We start from the raw sequence: 21,078 nt of genomic DNA on the forward strand, positions 1-21,078 counted from the left end.
GACTTGTATGTGATTAAGATTTCATTTTTAAAAATTTTTCTCTACATATCTGTAAATACCCTGACTGGCTTTTAGATAGCTGAACAAGAGAAACCCTACGACTTAGCTTCACAGATTCAACTCAGCCTCTTCTGTTGTGTCATATGCTCCAGATCAGTTTAGTGGTCCTCCTCTGGACTCACCTAGTTTGTCAGTCTCACTTTTACTGGGGGCCATGGACAATGTGATACCTCTATAAACTATTCAATAAAAGAAATTACCTAAAGCATTAATATGCTTTAAATTAGGGAGTTTCATCTTTAAATTATTATACAAAGGAGAAGCTGTAAAATTTCCTTTATATTTTTTTTTTATTCTCATTTAAGAAATAACTAAACTGAATAGCTGGATAATGGCAGATGTGAAATTAAGTCAGAAGCCCCGCTGCTAATTTTTCCATTCAATGACTAATTATTTATTTCTTTTTGGTCCCTAAAAAATCATCTCAGTGTCCTAATATTTATATTTAAGGAAATTCAAAAGCATCTATGTAAATTCTAGGTTTTGTATCACTGTTATTTTCTAGGTTTCTTTTGGCATTTGATTTCTCTTAGTACAAATTAAAAGAGGCTAGCTTTTACTTTCTTTCATAGCATTCAGATTATTTTTTTAGGTATACCTTCTTTGCTTTTTAATTTGGAAAAATTTTCTCCTTCTGATTCACCTTCCTGTGTACATTATTCAAGATGTGCTGCCTCCACAAGCAGTCTTACAGCAAACCACAGAACTCAGAGAAATTTAAGTTACTGCTCACCTGTAAAGCTTACTAAACCATTTTTCTACTAACTTAGGAGCTTCACTGCAGCCTCAAAGACATGAGATGCCATGCTAAGGAAGACCCCAGTACTCCTTGTTGGCTTTGGAAGGTTCATTTCAATAGGGGTTGGCTGTATTAAAGAGCCATTTACACTTTGTTGTCAAGGAGAACTTGCCAGGCGACCTAAAGGGTCATTAGCCTCCACTTAGCACCATGCAGTGTAGCAGATGCTTCATGACGTGTGACAAGGAAAGGCTTTAAATGGAGTGTCAAGAAATCCCAGCCTCATCACTTAATTTTTTACTAATCTGTTGCTGTCTAGCAATTTTAGCCATTTTATTGATAGTTGAGCTTTTGCTTATACATGCCAGTGGTGACAGTAGGAGGAAATTAAAGAAGCATTGCTGGGGACGTTGCATATTTTACTTCTGCTTTTAGTAATTCATCCTACTGCATATAGTGAGTTGGCCCTTAGACAAGAAGTAAACCCAGAAATGTAAATTCCTAGAGCTTTTAAAATTTTATTTGACTCCTCAATTGTCAGTACAGACAATTCAACTATTTATTTTTTAAAAATGCATAAGAATTTCAAGGGCCAGCATAACTGTCAGTTTCCTTTGTGCACTATAGTTACTAATGTCTTGTGATCCACAAATGTCAAATATGACCTGTTATGCGCAGTTTCAAGACCCTTCCTCAAAGACAACATCATGGAATAGAAGGATAAATAGAAGGATACAGAGAGTAGTACCTGGGGTACTTGTTACAGAAAATGTTCCTTTGCAGGAATCTTTTGGCATTCCTTCTGTTTCAAATATATATAGCATGTGATCTGAGGAGATACAAACAGCAGCATAGATTGCCTGAGGACATTGTAGGTAAAATTCTAACCCCACCAAAAACCAGCAGAAAATAAGCCCTTAAAATGAGGTTCTCTGGACAGACAGAATGTGACTACCTCAGGTTTTACTTGATAAACAGGAAAATTTGTATGTTTGTTTGAATTTAGCCACTCTTTTAACCATCATGGTGGCCCTACAACGTCATTTTCCTTCCTCTCTCTTATTTAGACAACTGTCTTCTGTGCTACATAAATCATCTCAGTTAATCTAGGAGGTGAAGCTTTCCAAGTAAGAGCGGCCACACCCTGAAGGCATGACATGTGAGACAGAATGCCTTCTATTTTCAGAATTCTTCCTTTCATCCAAAGAAAATCCCTCAAAAAGTCATGCCTAGCCATCAGGACTCCCTGGATAAATGAGAATTTATTATGCCTTTTTGACACTAGAAAATACCGATCTCAATTCTGTGGTTATGAAGCATCCAGTGATCCTTGGTGTTCAGGATGGACAAATACATTTCACTGGCAGCCATTAGCTATGGAAAACCTTTATCCAAAGAGGAACAACTATGCCTATTTCTTATTTGCTCCATGTGAATGAAGTAGGTTTCATAGTATTTATTTATCTTTACCCTGTGAGAGAATGGAAACCTCTCACAATAAAAAAGGAACAATATATTTAACTAAGGTTAAAATTCCCACTCAGGGATCACTTCTCACAGAATCATTGGGGTTTTACTAAACAAGATTTCCAAAATTATGAATATAATATGAATTATTATCTGTCTGACTCTTTCTGAAGGGAAATCTTTGCACAGGTATTGAGTAGTGAACATATGGAAAGCCCAATGAAGCCCGTTCGTATTGGATCAGCTGCACGAGTAGATACCAGAGAGTTTGTACAGATAGAGATCAAGTTTACTGACAAGACTTCCTTTCTCTTCTGGCTGTCTGTAAATCTCTGACAAATCATCAGAGTCCACGTTTTCTGCCCAGGCAAAACTTCCAGCTGGAAAAAGGATGTCATGGCTGGGAAAACGAAAATGTACAATATCTCAGAGGTCTCCTACTCAAGGTTCCCAGTCATTTTTTAGTGTGGATCAGAACAAAACATAGAGGTAGTACTACACAGTACTTCTTCACGTGTTTGCAGTCACACCAGGTGTGCTTCATCTGATTCACAATCACAGTGGGACCCTGCAATTTGCAGCTTTGCAGACAGAATGCTGCTGTTTTCACAGCATTTAGCTGTCGTTTGGTAGGTAGAAGTGATCCAGGGGTAGAACTGCATTACTAAGCAGAATTGTGACTTGTGAAATAGAAATCCGTGAGTTAACAATGCTCATGAGCCAAGTTTTGGAATATATCAGGGTTATATTTTTCTCAGTTCTTTTTTGAGAACATGGGGACACTTGATGATTTCAAAATGAATTGTCTAAAATGATGCCTGCGGAGTGTACTACTTGTTTAAGAGATACATTGTATTCCCTTTCCTTTTGATGTATATACATTTAAATATGAAACATATGAATATATAAAGTATCTTTGGACCTCTCCAAGGGAAGTTTCCTAACTTATGCTTTCATAATAATGTACCTTTTCAAAATGAGGTAATTTTAAGGTAATTACACCTTTCTTATAGAAAAGATCAGTAATGTTACTTGAATCACTACCTATTTATCCTTGTCTCAGTGAAATTGCTAAAAATAGGCAAAGAAAATAAAAATAACAACATGTTGCCTGTTATTGGACTATACAGCTACTCATAACCTCACTGCAAGATCCATTGTGTATTATTTTAGGAATGGGAAGTGAAATAGACATTCCATAGGAAAAATTAGAACTTTTAGAACATATTTGCAAGTCTTTCCACATAAATATGCCTTGATGCCATCCTCACCCTGTTTTTTTTTATTTCAGTTCAGGAATTAAATTCTGTCCTGGGTTAAACAAGTATTTTTACTGCTAAATTCAGTGGTATCAAGACTCAGCTGTTATCACTTGTACCAAGACTCTCTTCCTCTGGAGCTGTTCTGTAATGGAAACAAGTGTTCACGATGAAGTAGGGCAGATCCAGTGATTCATGACAAGGTTCTGGTGGAGGACAATAACTTCTTGCAAATACAGTTATTTCACAATGAAAAGAAAAGCTATATATGAAAAAAATGGAGGAGCCAGTCTTGTTATAGGAATCTGTAACGCAATTAGAAGGAAGAAAATGTGCTTGGTAGAGAAACAGCAACAAAGAGAAGAAAAATCCATAAATCAAAAGATAGTGGGGTCTATTAAAAAAATAGTACGGCTCCATTGCACAGGCTATGGAGCCATACCTAACAACTGCCAGCAATAGAGTGCTTGAGAATAATACTGTAGTTGTTACCTGGTAAATGCTAAGAAATCTGAGAAATGCAGAGATGGAAATGAAGCAGCTCAGAGCACAGCCAAGAGCCATACTCTGTGTATCTGCCCAAACAAGGGAAATGTACAACACTAATCCATTAAAAGCTCCCATAATGATAATAACCCAAATTAGAGCAATGCTTTCTGACCTTTGGCATAAGCCCTGGAGCCCAGTAGATCTCACAGTATGAAAATGAGCTTGAGCTGCAAACTGAGCATTCATACTGTGAAGATGTGATTTTTCTGGACCACCTCCATTTCAGCTATTGGAGTAACATGCAGGAAGCAGGGAATAGATCCCCTTAGAATAACATTTACCACTGAAGAAAAAGCAAAGTCTAAGTAGATGTATTCTGTATTTTCCTCCTCTAAAGCCTCCACAATAGAAGAAAACAGGGGAAAAGCATGGCTGGTTCCCCATCCAGCTGACAGAAAGTCTGCAGGGCGTGCCATCAGATGACATATGCTTTCTTATTACCTAGGGTTTTAGCTTAAGTTTGGGTTTGATGATATTTTTATTTGTTTGGTTTTTTTGTTCTGGAATGCACAAGTACTTTTAAAACTGTTTTAAAGAAGAAGGGGGAGTACAGTTTGAATTATTAGGTTTTTCTTTTCTCTTTGCAAGAAGGCCTATGGAATTTGGCATCTTAACCCAGCCTTGCCTGATGCGATCACAAACACAGTTAAATTTTTATTAAAGTGTTTTGAATCTTTCAAACATGATATTGATAACTGAAATGGAGCAAAGAGACAGTAGCATCTGGTTTTAATGAACATGGTCTGCTTATACTTGAAAGCAAAACCATGCAGGAAAAGACTGGAAATTCTTGTTCAGAGAATCAAAGTGCAATACAGTGCTTTTCAATACCTGACATCTGTATGCATGGAATGACCTGGGTGACTTCACTCAACCAATTGTTCATATTTTTTAGATTAAAATGCCCTATTTAGATTTGAAATATAGTTGGTGCTTTTTTTCATCCTGTTGTGTATTTCTTTCTTTCTTTTTTTTTTCCCATGTACTTACCAAAGCTCATTGCTTTGACCTCTATTGTACCTTTTTGACTCATAACCTTCTTCAATGCAGTACATATCAAACTATTTTTATTTACAAGTGTGGGTTGCTGTTACTACATTGTAGTCTAAACAAACAAGGCAACCCTTTGTGGGGATATTTTTCTCCTATATGTGTTAACATGTGGAATAACAGAATTGCCTGGAACAACCTCCTAAACTGCAGGCCCGTATAGAAGCCAACCTTGTCAGGGGAAATGGTCAGGCCAGTGTCAAAACAGATTCTGCAAGAGGCCTCCCTGCCTCACTGCATCCAGCTCAAGTTTGTTAGCAGCACTTCAGCCCAGGCTTTTCATGGACATGCTGCAAACCATTGGGATTTGAACTAGGGCTTGAACTTTTTTATCAGAGCAGTAGTGATAGAATGTACTAATTCAGCTTCCTGCATCTTTTCCTGGAACTCAGCTTGCTTATGTGAGGTGGGTGAACATGTTTGGAAATGCAGCCTAGATATCTGTTCAGATTTTGTACTCCGTGCTTGTCTCAGTCAAGATAATGATGATTTAAAATAAATAGTAATTTTTATAACCCAACAACCTCTATTGCTGTCTTCACAGCTAAATTCTCTCTTGGATTCAGAGAAAAAAATCACTGAGGTTTGTAGCAGAGCAATGTCAGGCTGTGAATAACCATAGGAAAGATGTAGTGGACACTTTTCATACCACAGAGAAATTTAACGCGTGGTAAATGCATTTAACTGTGAAGAATACACCAGGTCCTTGAAATTTAAATTCTATTTATTCTACTAATGTCATTCCACTTATTTTAGCATAGTATTGTTGTTATACTGGAATTTGAATTAAGAGTAAAAGTTTGGAAAATAATAAATGCTTCTGACAATAAGCACTTACCATTTTCTGTATTTTGAAGTTTTTCACATAAAAGGCAGAGGATAAGTGCCCCAATTAGTTAGCAATACCCAAATTCCTAAAGTTTTTAGCTCTTAAAGCTTTAGTAAAGGTGGCTTTCAGTTACCACTAATAGCTTCTTTGAATCTTTTTGTTTTAGTCCCAAAGCTGAGAAGTCAATGAAGTTGGCCAGTTTGATTAAATAGTTTTCTAAAGTCAAACTATTGTAAAGTTAGCCTTTAAAAACAAATATGCTGCATCGCCTTTGACCATTTACAGTTTTTCTTTGGCTCCACCAAGCATGTGGATGTCTAATCAGGGGATTATCAAGTAGACTAGAGAAATATAACAAAGTTCTGTGCTCTAGTAAATATTTGTATAGCACAAGCCTGGAGAAAGTCCATGTTATATTTTACTGTTGATAATTTAATAACTCTGTGGCACGCCTGAAATGGTACAGTAAATGTCAAGATGTGTCAAATGAGGTATCCTGTAAAATTTAATAACCTCATGCTGAAGATGATGTGCATGCATGGGTAGGTAACACTGTCAGTAGAAAATACGTTTTGCAAGTAATATTTAGGGCATTTATTTGAATTTTGCCAGGAAATAAAGTGAGCAACAGCCTTCCAGCTGATAGTTAATAGCAATGACAATGTAAGTGACAAACAGAATAACTCATGCAGAAATAGTCCAGTCTATCACATGATCATGAGGGCAACCAACAGATTTCATAGAACAGGCAAAAGATCTGTGATTTCCTCCTGCTACAGAAAATAGCCCATACAGTAAACAATTGATAAAATGAAGTGAATCTGTGTTGCTTGTGCTTAAGGGATAACATACAGCACACTGTCTGCCACAGTAGTTTGTTTGCACTGAAATTAAGCAATAATGATTGAGGCACAGAGCATTTCCTGGGGATTAATGACCGTCTGAGAGAAGTTGATGGCCCAAGGAACATCCTGGCCATTAACCCCCGCCAGTCATTAATCCAAAGGAAATGCCCAACCCCAAAATCTTTATTACTCGTAGAAAATGAAAATGAAGAAAAACAAACCAGTAAGGACCTAGGTATTTGTTCTGAAGGGTGAAGCTGTAGATCATTTAGTGCATGCAGGTTTTGATATACCTCACTAGTTCTTATTTAGCTGGAGTGCTTGGCTCTTTCTAAAACATCTTGGTATCATCTAGGCCTACATAGGCAAACTAGAGAAACATTATGAGTTTTTTCACCTTTATTAATCTTTTTCTCACTATGGAAGGCAACATATGTCTAATTGTAATGTGATTTAAGTAAGGTGAGTGTGTACTTTAAGTAAGTATCTTTAAATAGTCTGCATTGTGTTAACAATCTAGAATAAGTGCTTGCAGAGCACTAACCAGACCTAGGCACTGACCTTGTTATATTTAAACACTTATTTTCCTAGTTTTGGATGCAATGGATCATCTATACCTTTATAAGCAAAAGTAGTTGTAAATGTGACATTATACAAAAAATGTTATTCAGAAAATGTATGTATTGATTTGCTTGAAGTAAATTGTAAGTTAAGCTCTTGGATGTTTGTCGTTTCCTCTGGGATTTTTTCCTGAGCTGGAGAGCACTTCAGAAAATTTTTTAAAAAAAGAGAGATGTCTGTCCTTCAAATAGAAATTTATCTTAGCAGTCTACCTCTAGCCACATCTAAAAGGTGGAGAGAGGCTGGAATAGAAGTTTAGTGATGCAACTTACTTTCATGTCATACACTAACCTGTATAGGCCAGAGATTTGTATACCATTTTTGGGGGTTTTGTGGGGATATGCTAGAGCACAACTGAATACTGAAAGATTTTTTTATTGTTTTCTTAAAAGGCAGATGCATGTTGTCCATATAGTTCAAAAAATAAACAATTGATTTGCAAACAAAAATCTCCATGTAGATGAATCCTAAGAGTTTGACTAAATATGAGGAAAACAAATTGATGAAGATAAAGGTCCACAAAGAATTTGAGGCAAGATGCCTTTTTTTCTAAATTCGCTTGTAACTACAATACAATTTAAATTAATTTGTTGTAAAGATATGTTGTGATTTCTGTGTGTCACTAATTTTATGTCAAAGTAATATGAATTATGCATTATTTTCAAAAGTGAATGTAAAACTATACTTAGCAGTAGTTGTTGGAGGGTGTCCTGGGGGACTATAGTGACTGGCTTACTGCCAATCAAGCAGAAAAATGAAATCCTATTCTTGCATTTTCATCCATATAAGTATGTATATGTGGAACAAAAATCTTCTAATAAAGAGCTCTTCATTCTATCAGGCAACGTTAGGAGTCAGCACAATTAGCTACAAAAATTTTGACTTCAACTAAAATGCTATTTTGAGGAGAGAAGGTAAGTAACCTTTGGAGCAGTGCAAGCACAGGACAGTCACTGAACATCTTTGAATTACACTTTATTTCTTCCTTCCGTCCATTTATTTCTAGAAGATATGCTCTATTTTAAACCAGATTTATTTATTTAAACTCTGGAGAGTCCTTGACCAATGCAATTCATGAGATCAGACAGGATGATTGCAATGGTTTGTTGTGCCCTGTTAACCTGCTCCTAGGTTGTTGTGCAATACTGAGAAAATTGCTTTTTCCCTATTCTTTAGTGTCTCCATGTCTAAAAAAACCCCATATAAATACTTATATTTTATTTTGAATTCTTCAAAGAGAACCAGGCATATAATTTAGGAATATTTTGATTAAATGACCTCTGTTGTATATTTCATTGATACAAAGATTTAGTCCTTAGTCAAACAGTGCTAAGAAAATGTTAACTCATAAACTCCAATGATTATAGTGCTGAAGCTATGGAGAAAGGTTTTCACATAAATACATTCTTCAGGTTAGTAGAATTTGCAGTGACTTTACGGGGACCAGGAATAAATGTTTAAATAAATATAATGTTGTACCTGAATATATTTGTCATCTCCTCTTAACATGGAAGAGAACATTCAAATCACTGTAAAGATATGAGGACTTGGTTGAAAATGGATGGAATTTGCCCTGTTTGGTGTGGAGGGTCTTTCAGTTAAACTCACTGGGATTGGATCAAGATCCTGTTTTGGAATCTTTAGTCTCATATGCATTTTAGAGGCATTTCCAAACTAGTACAGATTACAGCAGAGTTCTTTCTTTTCCCTGCTTTATACTGACTACAAAAGGAATTGCTTCTGTTTGGGTACTTGACATCCCCATTATTTCTTTCAGAACAAGAGTTGTTCTAGATGTAGAAAGCTACATAAATCAGGTTTGTAATAAATATAGTTCAAATCAGTATAGTAAAAGTGGGAAAAATAATATAATCTTTCTAGCAAACTTAATTAAAAATGAAAACAGCTTACTTATTCATTTGAAGAGGAAACATCTAGGTTCATTTTAAGTTCTTGTTCCTCTCCTACTCAGGGTGCTATTTATTAGGAAAGACCTTCAAGTAGTGCTAAAACTGGGGAATGTGTGGTAAATGCTAGCTTGGCACTTGCAAATCTGAACAGGACATTCTGTATCTCTGAAAACACACAGATACAAAGGTACAAGCAATGTCATTCCACACCGAGGGCTGGAGCTCACTACTCCATCCTGCCATTTTCATGTTGTGCTTGTGGCACAGTAGGCTTGAAACACTGATTTTATTTATAGAAAGAGAAAGGCCTTGGAAGGCCAGAGCCAGAGCCACTGAGCATCTAGTTATTCACTGGACAGGGGTAAAGGCAGAGGTGCATGTTCAATTCCTGCCATGAGATGTTTGAGAGGTGAGCACTTGGTTCTGTTAGAGCAGCAGAAGTCCCTCTCACAGCATAACTTCAAGAATAACAGAAGTTTCAGTAGGTTTCTTTGATGTTTGGTTTGTTGTGGTTTTCTTGGTTTTGTTGGGGGTTATTTTGTTATTGTTTGGGTTTTTTTAAAATCCTCCAGTGGCCATGACAACCTCCAAAATAATTGAGCTGTCTATTACTAGTGCTCACACACTGGGCTTGCAAAGTAGATAGTCCTTCTTCCATTATAGAGGATTCAAACTTTTCCTCTGCTGTGATTAGTAGAGGCCATAACTGTCTCAGAGGGATAAAGGACACTAATTCTTCCCTTGAGTCTTGACCACTAAGATTGCATTCCTTAGAGCAAGTATGGACAGTGTTGTCAGTCTTGGCGATGAAGCCTTCCCTCTAGCAGCAAGCGACCCAGGAGCTTACCAGTGCTAGAATCATCTGTAGACTAATTTTCCCCCCTACAAATTATTAATACTGTTCTTGAAGCATGAGACAATAGCCCAGTTCCACATATTTTCCTGTTTTTTTCTAGGCATAGAATGGAAACCTTCAAACCTTGATTTTCCAAAAAAAGCTTCAGCACAATGATTCTAGCCTTCATACATACACATCCATTTCTTTTCCAGCCTGCAGTGATGACTTGCTTTGCAAAGAATTTGAATCTTTTTAGGCAGAGGGTAGTGTATTCTGCAAGTGCTAGACTAGAAATAAAAAGTAGTGGTAATCTAACTCTTTGCCATATCTTAAAAAAACAGAAGCTGTTATTACTATTGCATTGGTTTTTGAAGCTGATCTCAAATGTCTACAAACTGGCCAGAGATCCTCAGGGTCTCATGGTTAGGCAGGAATTAAGGTCTGATGAGCTGCTGTGCTCTGTGGTAACTGATGTGTTTAGAGGCAGGCATGAGAGCAGTAATGAAGGCACCCAGGACTCTTAAAATTGAAAACTGAGGTGCTTTTAGAGTTTGATTATACTTAGGAGAGCTGAATATATATTAATTTGTGAGCTGAATAGCCTTTTCATGATTGTCTAAATTCTACTGAATTTTCAGTTATATTTCTGCATCTTTTTTCAAGTCTGACTGTGACTGTTCACTGAATAAAGATCAAAAAGCACACCTTGCGCAGTTGCCATATATGGCAAAAATCCACTGCTTTTGGTTTTCACTGTAGCATCAAAACACTGGAAAGGGCATCTTCACAGAGTTCACTGGTCTTTAACAGGGTGGTCTGTAAATAGTCTAAAAGTTTGCTTACTGTATTAGAGAACACGGCTTGCATCACAAGCATATAGTGTATTTCTTTTCTTAATCAGGAATCCCAACAGATTTTGGGAAAAGAAAGAAAATTTAAATTATCAGGTGCTAATTTTTGTCTCAGAATGAGAGGCAGTTAGGCTGAGTTGTTCCTCTCTGTACAGAACATACTGACCATTTTAAAGTCTATTCCAACTTAAATGATTCTAGATTTTATGACCTGAAACAGTTTGCACTTTGTCTTCAAGATAATTGAACCAATCCTAAACCCATATTGCTCTTTTCAAAATATGTCTCATTTTTCAGTCATGCAGACAAGTGAACTGTAAACCACAAGAAAAAGTGACCTAACCAGTGAGGAAAAACTCATTTTCTGCATACAAGAAGGAAACTGGAAGCACAGCCTTTGGAATAAGTATCTTCACTATACATGTAAGGGAAAGCTGGGACTGTCTGGGAACCAGCAACTCCTACTCTGAGCTTTTGGCACCCTGAGAAAAAGATGTGTTGTGTTAATTTTAGGTTAATGAGATAAAGATACAAAAGTCAGATAGGTGCTCTTAAAATATATTCAAACTATTTATCAGGGCATAGAATAGCTGTACAGTTCTCCCTCAAGTAAACTCTCTCTGTCATCATCAAATAAAACTTTTACAGGGACCAAGCTTGTAGCCATAAATTTGCTCCTGTGTTAAACATAGCTACCCTTTAGAACCATCTCAAGATACTTTTGTATCTTGAGATGTAAACCCTCATTTTCAATTTGTGATAGATGTTAGGAACAAGAAGGTACCTCTTTCTATATGTATTAATTCATGTAACTTAATTCTGCAAGATGGCACACATTTACTCATGGGTTAAGTTTATAATTGCATTTCAAAGCAGTTCTCTTGAAACATTCTAAAACAGATTATGTTCTTAAAAACTCTGTTCTTTACTTTGCATGTTTTAGTACTACATCCCATTAAAGCTGTGTTTGAAGTTACTAGGATTTGTTAAAAATTTGATCATGCCTAAGCAGATAAGAGATTATATGCTTTATGTATATATTTGAAGGATTTGTTCCAGCTTGGATACAGTGTATTAATTGGCCACCTACAGTGAACAGCAGTGTTTAATATTTAGAACCCTTTTCCTCATTGTTTTCCAGGCAGAAGAGCATGTAAGTATTCTTTTAACTAAATTTGCTAACTTTCTGGAACACATTTAAACAATGTGTGCTACTTGTGTCATATTACATTAACTTCACTTCTACAGACAGGTTGTATACATATGTAATAAATAGCCCCTCAGGGATCAGATCTAGATTAACTGAGAAAAACGTACTCTGCTGTACGTTAAGTAATTTACAATATCTCAGTAAACATTAGAAAAGACATGTTTGTCTCACCAGAACAGGTTAACAGTGCCTGCAGACTCAGTAATGATTGTAGAATGTTAAACTATCAAGTGGAAAGTTATAATCACTTTAAATAGTCCAATTTTTTCCCCTAAAACATCAGACTATCTGGAGTTTGATACCATGATGTCTGTAATAACACTGAATGTTTATGATACGGATTGAAAGTAGTAAAGAAAGACACCAGTTCTGCAAAGGATCTAAACAGAGTGACTTAAAACTCTGTTAAAAGAGAGGGAGGCTTTGAGAGAAAACTTGTTTAAGTGGGTAATCTTTTATTTAAATATTATTCCTTTTAAATTAAATTACAATATCTACAGTTAGAGATGAAGCATGTTTTAGACATGCCAGTTTTATTTATATATGACAAAATCCCTGCAGCTTCTCTCTTTCTATCAGCTCAGTTCTGCCTGGTAATTATTTAAATAGAGGTGTGGTAAGCATGCTATCATTGGCTTTGGTTTTTATTGCTCCAGTTCCAGTACAATTAACAAAAAGTGTTCTGAGCAAGTGCATGAAGGTTACTTCAGCAAACTTCACATGTTTAACATGGACATTCATTGCAACTCTAGAACTCCCTTGTTATATCTGCTGGATATTAAGAATGTAACATGTATATGTGGTACAGCAAGAAGTAAAAATTGTCTTTTCTTCATATTAAATCCACACAGCTGCTGGCTGCATTGATTGGCTGTGTAGATCCAAGTTTGCCCTTAAAAAGGAACACTCACCACATAGCACTCATGTAAGATTAGGATAAACCACATAACATAAGGAGTACAGTGATTTCTGAATTTAGCCTGGCTGCCTTGTCTCTGATACACAGAGGGAGATAGAAAGTAGGCTAAATTCCAAATGAGGAAGCATGTTTAGAATGCTGTCTTAATTGATCATTTAAGGACAATCATCTTAATTGTTTAATTACATTATTTAACTGCCTTAAACTCAGGCAAGAGGCCCACCAGCATAGAGAAATAACAAACTGTGGTAAGAGTGGCTGGAGCAGGGGACCAAGAGCCATGGATTCTGGAGAAGCCATTTAACACTGTTTGCTTGTCCTGAACTAGAAATAATAAATACTGCATTATATTCAATCATTGGAGCTCCTAAGACAAGCAGCACTGTATTACAAATAATCATTATTATTTCATTATATATTAGCTTTGCAACAAAAACAACAAAATGCTTTTCTACGTGGAACAAAGGTAATTCAATATGCACTCTGTAGGAATACCTTAATGTATATTAATTGCATATGAAAATGTCAAAGCAACTGAAAAGCAGTCGATGCAAATGTTCATAAACATTGTGGCTGCTAAGTTAAAAACTAAGGTGTTGTATTTACTTAGTCACTTAGTCTGATCTTACAGAAGCAGCTTGATTCATTGTACATGTTCTGCTTGAGGGGAGAGAAAAAGGGTTTAAAAGGAGACTGTAAAAGTATGCAGGAAGAAAACTGAGAGGGACACAAATTTAAGGGAGGACTGGTGAGGGATAGTCCTGTAGAGCTGGTATCAGTTGGGGTCAGAATCCCTGAGTGCACTTAGTTTCAGGTAGGCCTGACTCTCTCTGCTGTCCTGTTCCGTTTGTCTGCAAAGAGCAATGGAAAAAACACAGTCATTTGTCTGTCAGCTGAGGACCTGACATAGTGACAAATATGTCAGGCTTTGAGAGAAGCTCAAAGGTGGAGTTCAGTGGAATTTACCTACAAATGATACTTTGCAGTTGTCCTCTGCATCTGAGGGAATTTTGTGCTTTCCTTGTCTACTTACTCCTTTCTGTCCAGGGAATCCAAGACACAAGTGCTGTGTAGTGCCAATAACTCAACATACAGGTTCATCTGTAATAAAATATAGTGCCTTAATGAAAAGAAAAAAAAAAATAGGAAAACCAGAGAGAAAGAAAAGTGCTTTGTTACAAATATATTAATAATTTTAAAAATTAGTAACATTGATTTTTAAAGAATGCTGACTTGTATCTTATGATACCGAAAATGAGAAAGTAAATTAGAAACCTACCATGAACTCAAGAATTATGTGGACACAATCCCTGTTACTTTAAAGTGAGATATAAATCCAGAGATTTCTCATGCCATCATTTTGTAAATAATTACAGTTCTGCTGAATCTGTTGTATAAAGTTTACATGGGAGGTTCAGTGCACCCTTGCTCTTGTTTAGAACATTGGGAACCACCAGAGAGATGTTGACATATGGCTGCACTGTTTTAGTGCACGAGACATCGACTACATGGGAGCATAATAAACAGGAGCATAAAGACAGGTTTGTGCAAGCAGTTTGGATTGACCTTTTTGGCAGCTGAAATCCATCTTGAGTACATGGTGCTGATGTGGACAGACATGTAAACCTCATCTTGTTACCGCAACTACCAGTTTTACAAATATATTCCAATGCTCAAAATGTACATCATTCTAAGTAAAGTGATTTTAAATGGGAGAGGGGTTGCAGCAGCAACAATTCATAGTAAGAAAGAGCAGAAACTTTCTCTTAAGTTTGTGGAACTACCCCCACAGTTAAATAAAGAGTTAGGTAAGTGTGTTTTACACCAATAGAAATTCTTATCATTTCAGGGTGATGGCTTATTTAATGTGTTTTCTTCCTAGCAAAATATTTTACTAACTTATACAGTATTTTAATTTTGGCATTTAAAAAGAACAGTCTATTGTCCTTTCAATAAGCAGTTCTAGTATAAGCATTTTCCAAATTAGGAATATTTGTATGCATACCTTTTACTTTTGAACAACAGTGTCTGAATCTGGTCTACAGCAGCGTTCTTAGAAACAGAATGAATCCAATTGTAGTACATTTTTGAAGGAACATTTTTAAGGAGCTTAACACTTTCTTTGGAACACACCTTTTGAAAACTATCTAACATAGCCAAATTTAGTTATCTTTTAAAAAGTCCTTATCTACTGTTGCGTACCAAAGTATGAGTCTCTTTATAGCCACAGTAGTGTTTGGATTCAAGACTAAAAAGTAATCACTCATTGTGGTAATAAATTTTAGCATTTCATCTAAACTGATGAGATGTAGGCAAATGTCACCTCACAGTTTTAAGTGCTTGTTATGTCCTCAGTAATTTGTTAAATCAGTGGGAGCACTGTGCACATGCTGTGTGGATATTGCCCATGAGTTCTAAATAGTTATGCTACAATGAAAGATTACACTTTTAACTTGTGAGGATACCTATAGTATTGTGAGTAGCCTACTTCTAACAGTTTTCCTAAGTTTATCAACTCACCAGTTAGCAAAATCCTGAAATCAGCAAAAGTAAAATGAAAAAAAAAAAAAATCTTGTTGTTGGAATTCTAAGGAGCAGTGAAGATGCAGAGGAAGGTGGCAAAAGAGTAATCACTCGATTAGGCACAATAGAGAAGCTGGTTAGCAAGAGATATTCCTTGGATATCACAAGGTATCTTTAAAACAGCAGTGGCTGGTACTACCACATCATGACCACACCCGTAGCTTTACCCTTGGGCTTTTGGAAGAACTTTTCTGGAAAGATGGGCTATATTTTACCTGTGTGCTTGTGCATGTTGGAAATAGTGATGAAGTAGTAGTCCAGAGTACTTGAAATTTAGTGTACACCTAGTCACACTTAATACAGAGTTATAGAGGGAGCAACATTTTTCTTATATTGAAGTGTTATTGCAGTGTAAACTTTTTCACAGTCTGTTGTAATAAAGACACACTCTGTTAATCTCTTATTTAGAAATACAGAAAACATGAACCTTTAATGACTGACTTAGCCAAGTCATGCAACAAGTGAACTCTTTCATACTCCTCAGTACAATTAGTAATACTGTGGTTTTGTCTACAAATTGTGGCCTGAAAGTGCCACAGATTCAACCTTGAAATTTGACAAGAGGTTTTTAAGTCAACATAATCGCAGAACAGCTGAGGCTGGAAGGGGCCTCTGGAGGGCACCTGTTCCAAGCCATGGCCTCATCAGGGGCACCTGGAGCCAGTTAGGCAGGACCATTCTGACATCTTCTGAATATCTCCAAGGAAGAGACTCCTCAAACTCTCAGCCTGTGCCCGAGCTCAGTCACCCACACAGGTAAGTCTGAGGTTCAGAGGGAACTTCTTGCATTATCCTTTCACTGGACACCAATATAAAGAGCCTTGATTCATCTTCTGTGCACCCTCCCACTAGGTATTTATATATACATTGATAAAACACATCCCCACACACTCTGAGCCTTCTCTTCTAGAAGCAGTGCTGCCCCAGCTCTCTCTAAGCCTTTACTGGCATGGGAGGTGCTTGCATTCTTTTATAAATTGTATTATGTGGGTTGACTTGCACTGCATAAAGATGTGACTTATGCTCCTGTGCTGTTCCTGGAATTTGCTCAGTGAAGGTGGAATTTGCTCAGGAAAGCTTCTGTCTCTTAGGATTTCTGTGATTTGGGTTTTGTACTAATAGGTACAAAAAACACCAGCGCAGAGTAGATTATCAGATTCTATTCTTTCCTTTAAAAATGTTAAGTTCATTTCCAAAGGCAGAAATAATGGCATGCAATAGAAATCAATGTGCTTTTTCTGGTTATTGAGTATTGTAACCCTGTATCATTTTCTCATCTATACACCTGAGGCAGAGGCCTAGTGCTGTGTTGCTGATGGCACATATTATTTAAGGCTTAAACCATTTCCCTGTCTCCTTTTTTTCTTCAGAAGGGCATAAATACATTAACACTTCTGTATTCTGGGAGTGGCAGAGTTAAACTCAATTGAAAGCTTTGAGCTTTGATTAGGACAGCAGGCAGAGAAGGAAGTGAGAGGGGAAGATTGGCCTTTTGTCCCTCACCTGAACCTTTAAGTCTCCCTTCTCCTTGCCTTGAGAAAGCTTTTCTTCCCTTCCCTTACACATACTGCATTACCCCACCCTGGGCTCATGCCAGATTCTGGAGAGCATGTACCCATGCCAGATTCTGGAGAGAGAATTTGGCCTCACAATGTTTGCATTGTGTTTGTTCATTATGAGTGAGGGTGCTTTGAAAGCAGCCACGTTTGAATCTGTAGCTGTCCTTGTATGAAGCAGGCCTCTGAAATGCTCTGTGTTGCTAATGTTCATACACATTTGGACAAAACAAGTATATGGTTTATATGGTTTTAATTTTTGAAATCATTGAAGTGGTATCCTTGGTTCTTGCTGCTAGTGGAGTCTAGTATTGCTCTCCTCACTTGAGCAAATCTCCCAGTGAGATCAACACAAATTTGGCCTAAGGAAAAGGTAAAAAAATTGGCTTATAGTAGTCAAAAAGGAGTTTCTCTTGGTAACTTCATCAGTTTGAAATCTCAAGTATTAGGGATCTTTTGAGCACTCCAGTTTCAGAGAGAATACTCTGTATGAGCTCTAAGAATGTCTTTTGCTGGGGGGAAAACACATGTATAAAGATGTTAAACACCGGTTGTTCCACTGGAATGAATGAAATCTTAAGTTTTACACGGTTCTACATTTTTCCACTGAGGGATTTTTATTTATTGTTATTCTGGTTAAAGTGGTACTTAATCCATCAGTAAGAATTCCATGATAAAATTGAGACTGTGCCTTGTGTGACCTGTCAGAAACTGTATATCTTATTGCTAGGAATCTTTTGAGACTTGGGATTTGATTTTTCTCCTGCACATATATAAGATGTCTTTGGCAAAGGTCACATAAGTTTTAACCCACAATATTAAGTCACAAATGAAATGGATTTAAGTGGTCTTGCCCTACTCCCCTGTGAGTGCTTGCTCACATCTCAAAACCACCATATAATTTGTCACAATTTAACATGATTATCTGTCTTTGCTCAGGAGGACTATAATAGCTAAAGAGTAAGTTATATTGCAGGTAAGGATATAGGATTACTGGTAAAGCTGATTGAAAGAACTTTTTAAACTCTGGTCTAAGCCTATCAGACCCAAGCTTACTTACTTTTATTTCTTTTTTTTTTTTTTTTGGTTCTGTTATCCTTCAACTTTTTAGGTTTATTTTTTCATTTTTCTTCACTGTCTTCACTGGTGTTTTTTTGGGTTTTTATTGTGCTTAAAAATACCCTAGATTGCACCAAAAATGCCAACCCAAAATAGGATAGGGAACAAAGGTTCAGCTGACAGTGTGTAAATAGACCCAGCAATCCCTGATTCAGCTGTCCTCCCTGCTCAGCAGAGTTTTTCAGCATGTAGACAGTGAAGCATGTAAATGTTATTTTCTAAGCACTGCATGTCCGAATGATCTAGACGGGATCATGGAACAGGACCTGGTTTGAAAAGCTGCTCTCCCAGCCTCTCCCCCTGCCCGCCCCACCGGGGGGCTTTGAGAAGCAGGGCATGTTCAAGTTGCCAATCAAGCTCTTATGTAAAGTCCTGCTAAAGTTCAGTGCACTTTTTAAAGTATTTCGGGGTTTGGTACATTTTAAAGAAACACTCCTTAGCATAATGAGCTGTGCATATCTTCTCCATGTTCATTAGTTGCATGCTAATGGCTATGTTTAAAATTCTTTCTTATCTTGTTTTCTGATTGATGGGAACTTGAACCAACCTCTAGACTTCCAGACCTTGCTCAGTTACTGTTGTTTTCATTGGCAGAATAAATCATTTGATGTGAAAAGTATTGTTCACTATTCTGATTCTGTATTCAGGCCTATATATTATATATAATTTATCAATATCAAAATAATTTCTCTGGGTAGCTGATGAGGTTCTATATTGTATGACAGCCTCTATTATTTGACAGACCAGTAGGATTTTTTACCTTCTGCTGTTGCAACATAAGATAAAGGAATTGCATACCACTCTTTTTATTTTTCTCTGCTTTTCTTCTTTGCTGTAGCTGCTTGGGTTAAAAGACGAACAAACAAACAAATCTCTGTGGACTTCAAAGAGATCAAATTTTTTAAAAAAGCAAATAATTTCTTAAAGCTAGGCTGTTTTGCTGTGTTTCTCTCCTGTTTTTCTTTTCTTCCCCCTTTTTTTTTTAATTCTGAAAAGAAATAGCAGGCTGTAGGCACTGCCTGTGGCTTGCTAGCCTTGCTTCTTGTGTGGTCTGTGCAGACTTTATGATTTATTCAGCTAATGGGAAAGGAGCATGACCCCCAGTGGCCACAGAAAGAGAGCTGCATGTGGGTTTAATGCTTTCACCACAAAAATGTCTGCTATGACTAAGCTGTGTGGCTGAAGTCACTGTCTGAATGGTGCTAAAAAGGAACTTAGGCATTAAGTGTGCACTATTTACTATAGATTGGCTCTTGGGATTAGGCCAAGGGTTTCTTACTCAGTTTCAAAGAATAGCATGGAAGCTGCTAGGAAAATTAGAGCTGTGCAATTTATTTTTACCAGTCTCCCCAGTGAGTGACCCAGTGAAGGATTTGCCTCGTAGCACTTTTTTTCATCAGTTACCAAAGAGCAATTCAAAATGTACTGGTTTGTTCAGGAGTTTTACGGGGCTTATTGTTTACATTTTCCCATCTCCTACTTTTCTTCATGCTAACATGACTTTCTAACAATATTTTTCTTCATGTATTGCTTAGAACTGTAGAGGAAAACAGGTTTGGACAACATTTGAGCATCATTGCTTGAGACCAGTTACAGTACTATCTCTGATCAAAAGGATGAAACTGTGGGCTAAATTAGGAGTCTGCCCTTGTCTTTGCTCAAGAGAACTGCAGAACCACAAATTCCACTGGGAAGAAACTGAAATCTTCTGTTTTATTATGGCAACACTGCCACTAGGTTTACTTGATTTTGTTGACTTTTAAGGGAAGGTTAAAATGCTCTGTATCTGTTTTCCTGCTGACAGCTAACTGTCTTCACGTGGATGTATTAAAAAACAAACCCACCACCACTACCTGTGTTGAGAGAAAAAATTGTAAAATGCTTTGTCATCTTTAAAAAGCATTTAGAAATTCTGCTTTCCCAGCACTAACATCCTTCTTCGTGTCAAGTATGAAACCTAGTGGAGCATTAAAAATTAATCACAAACACTTTGCTAGTGGTTTTGTTTGTTTGTTTTCTGAAAAATGTTCTTCATTACCTGAAAATGGTAAGCACACCTCTTAACAGCTAAATATTCAAGAGAATGAGGGAAAAAATATAGGGCTAGGAACTGATATTCCAGATTCATTCTATCCTTCCTTGATCTTGGTCAACTCCAGCAACAATAACATCAGCATAATGAAAAGCAAGATTTGTTGCTAATATTTAGTGAAGTTATTGGAAAAAAACATGTAGAGAAAGAAAATTTTAAAATCAAGTATAAAATGTATTATATTATTTTAGTATCAAATATCTGACAGGGTAAAAGTGGCCATTTTTTGTCACTAAGTTTTGGAAAACTGAAAAAATTAAAATTTAACTGATTTTATGGAAATAAAAATACTTTATGTGCATGTCTTTGCATTTTGTCTTGCAGTTGTGTAGATTTTTTACTTGTAACTAAAATTTTAAAATCTAGATGACAAATGTTACAATCCTAAGTTGTATTTTTGTGCACAGGCATCAGTTTGTATAAATGCTGAGAACCCACAAAACAGAAGTCACTTAAGTGAAAGAGTACTGCAAGCATTTTGCAGTGTTAAAATTCAGGCCATTTTTACTTATAAATATTATTGGGGAAAAAAGGTCATGCAACATTTCTTTTTGGAGAAAATAAAGTGTGGGCATCACTTG

At 36.6% G+C, this 21,078-nt stretch overlaps 1 long non-coding RNA gene across 1 annotated transcript; it reads right to left on the reverse strand.

Annotated features, from left to right (window-relative positions):
- Positions 1–13,753: 13,753 nt before the first annotated feature.
- On the reverse strand, positions 13,754–15,794 carry LOC135299956 (uncharacterized). The gene is made up of 3 exons (XR_010361798.1): positions 15,668–15,794; positions 14,114–14,248; positions 13,754–13,998 (listed from the first exon to the last, which is right to left on the reverse strand). It is a non-coding gene; the product is annotated as an uncharacterized LOC135299956 (long non-coding RNA).
- Between the last annotated feature and the right edge of the window lie 5,284 nt (positions 15,795–21,078).

Source organism: Passer domesticus, chromosome 4 (assembly GCF_036417665.1).
Source record: "Passer domesticus isolate bPasDom1 chromosome 4, bPasDom1.hap1, whole genome shotgun sequence".
Taxonomy (NCBI): Eukaryota; Metazoa; Chordata; class Aves; order Passeriformes; family Passeridae; genus Passer; species Passer domesticus.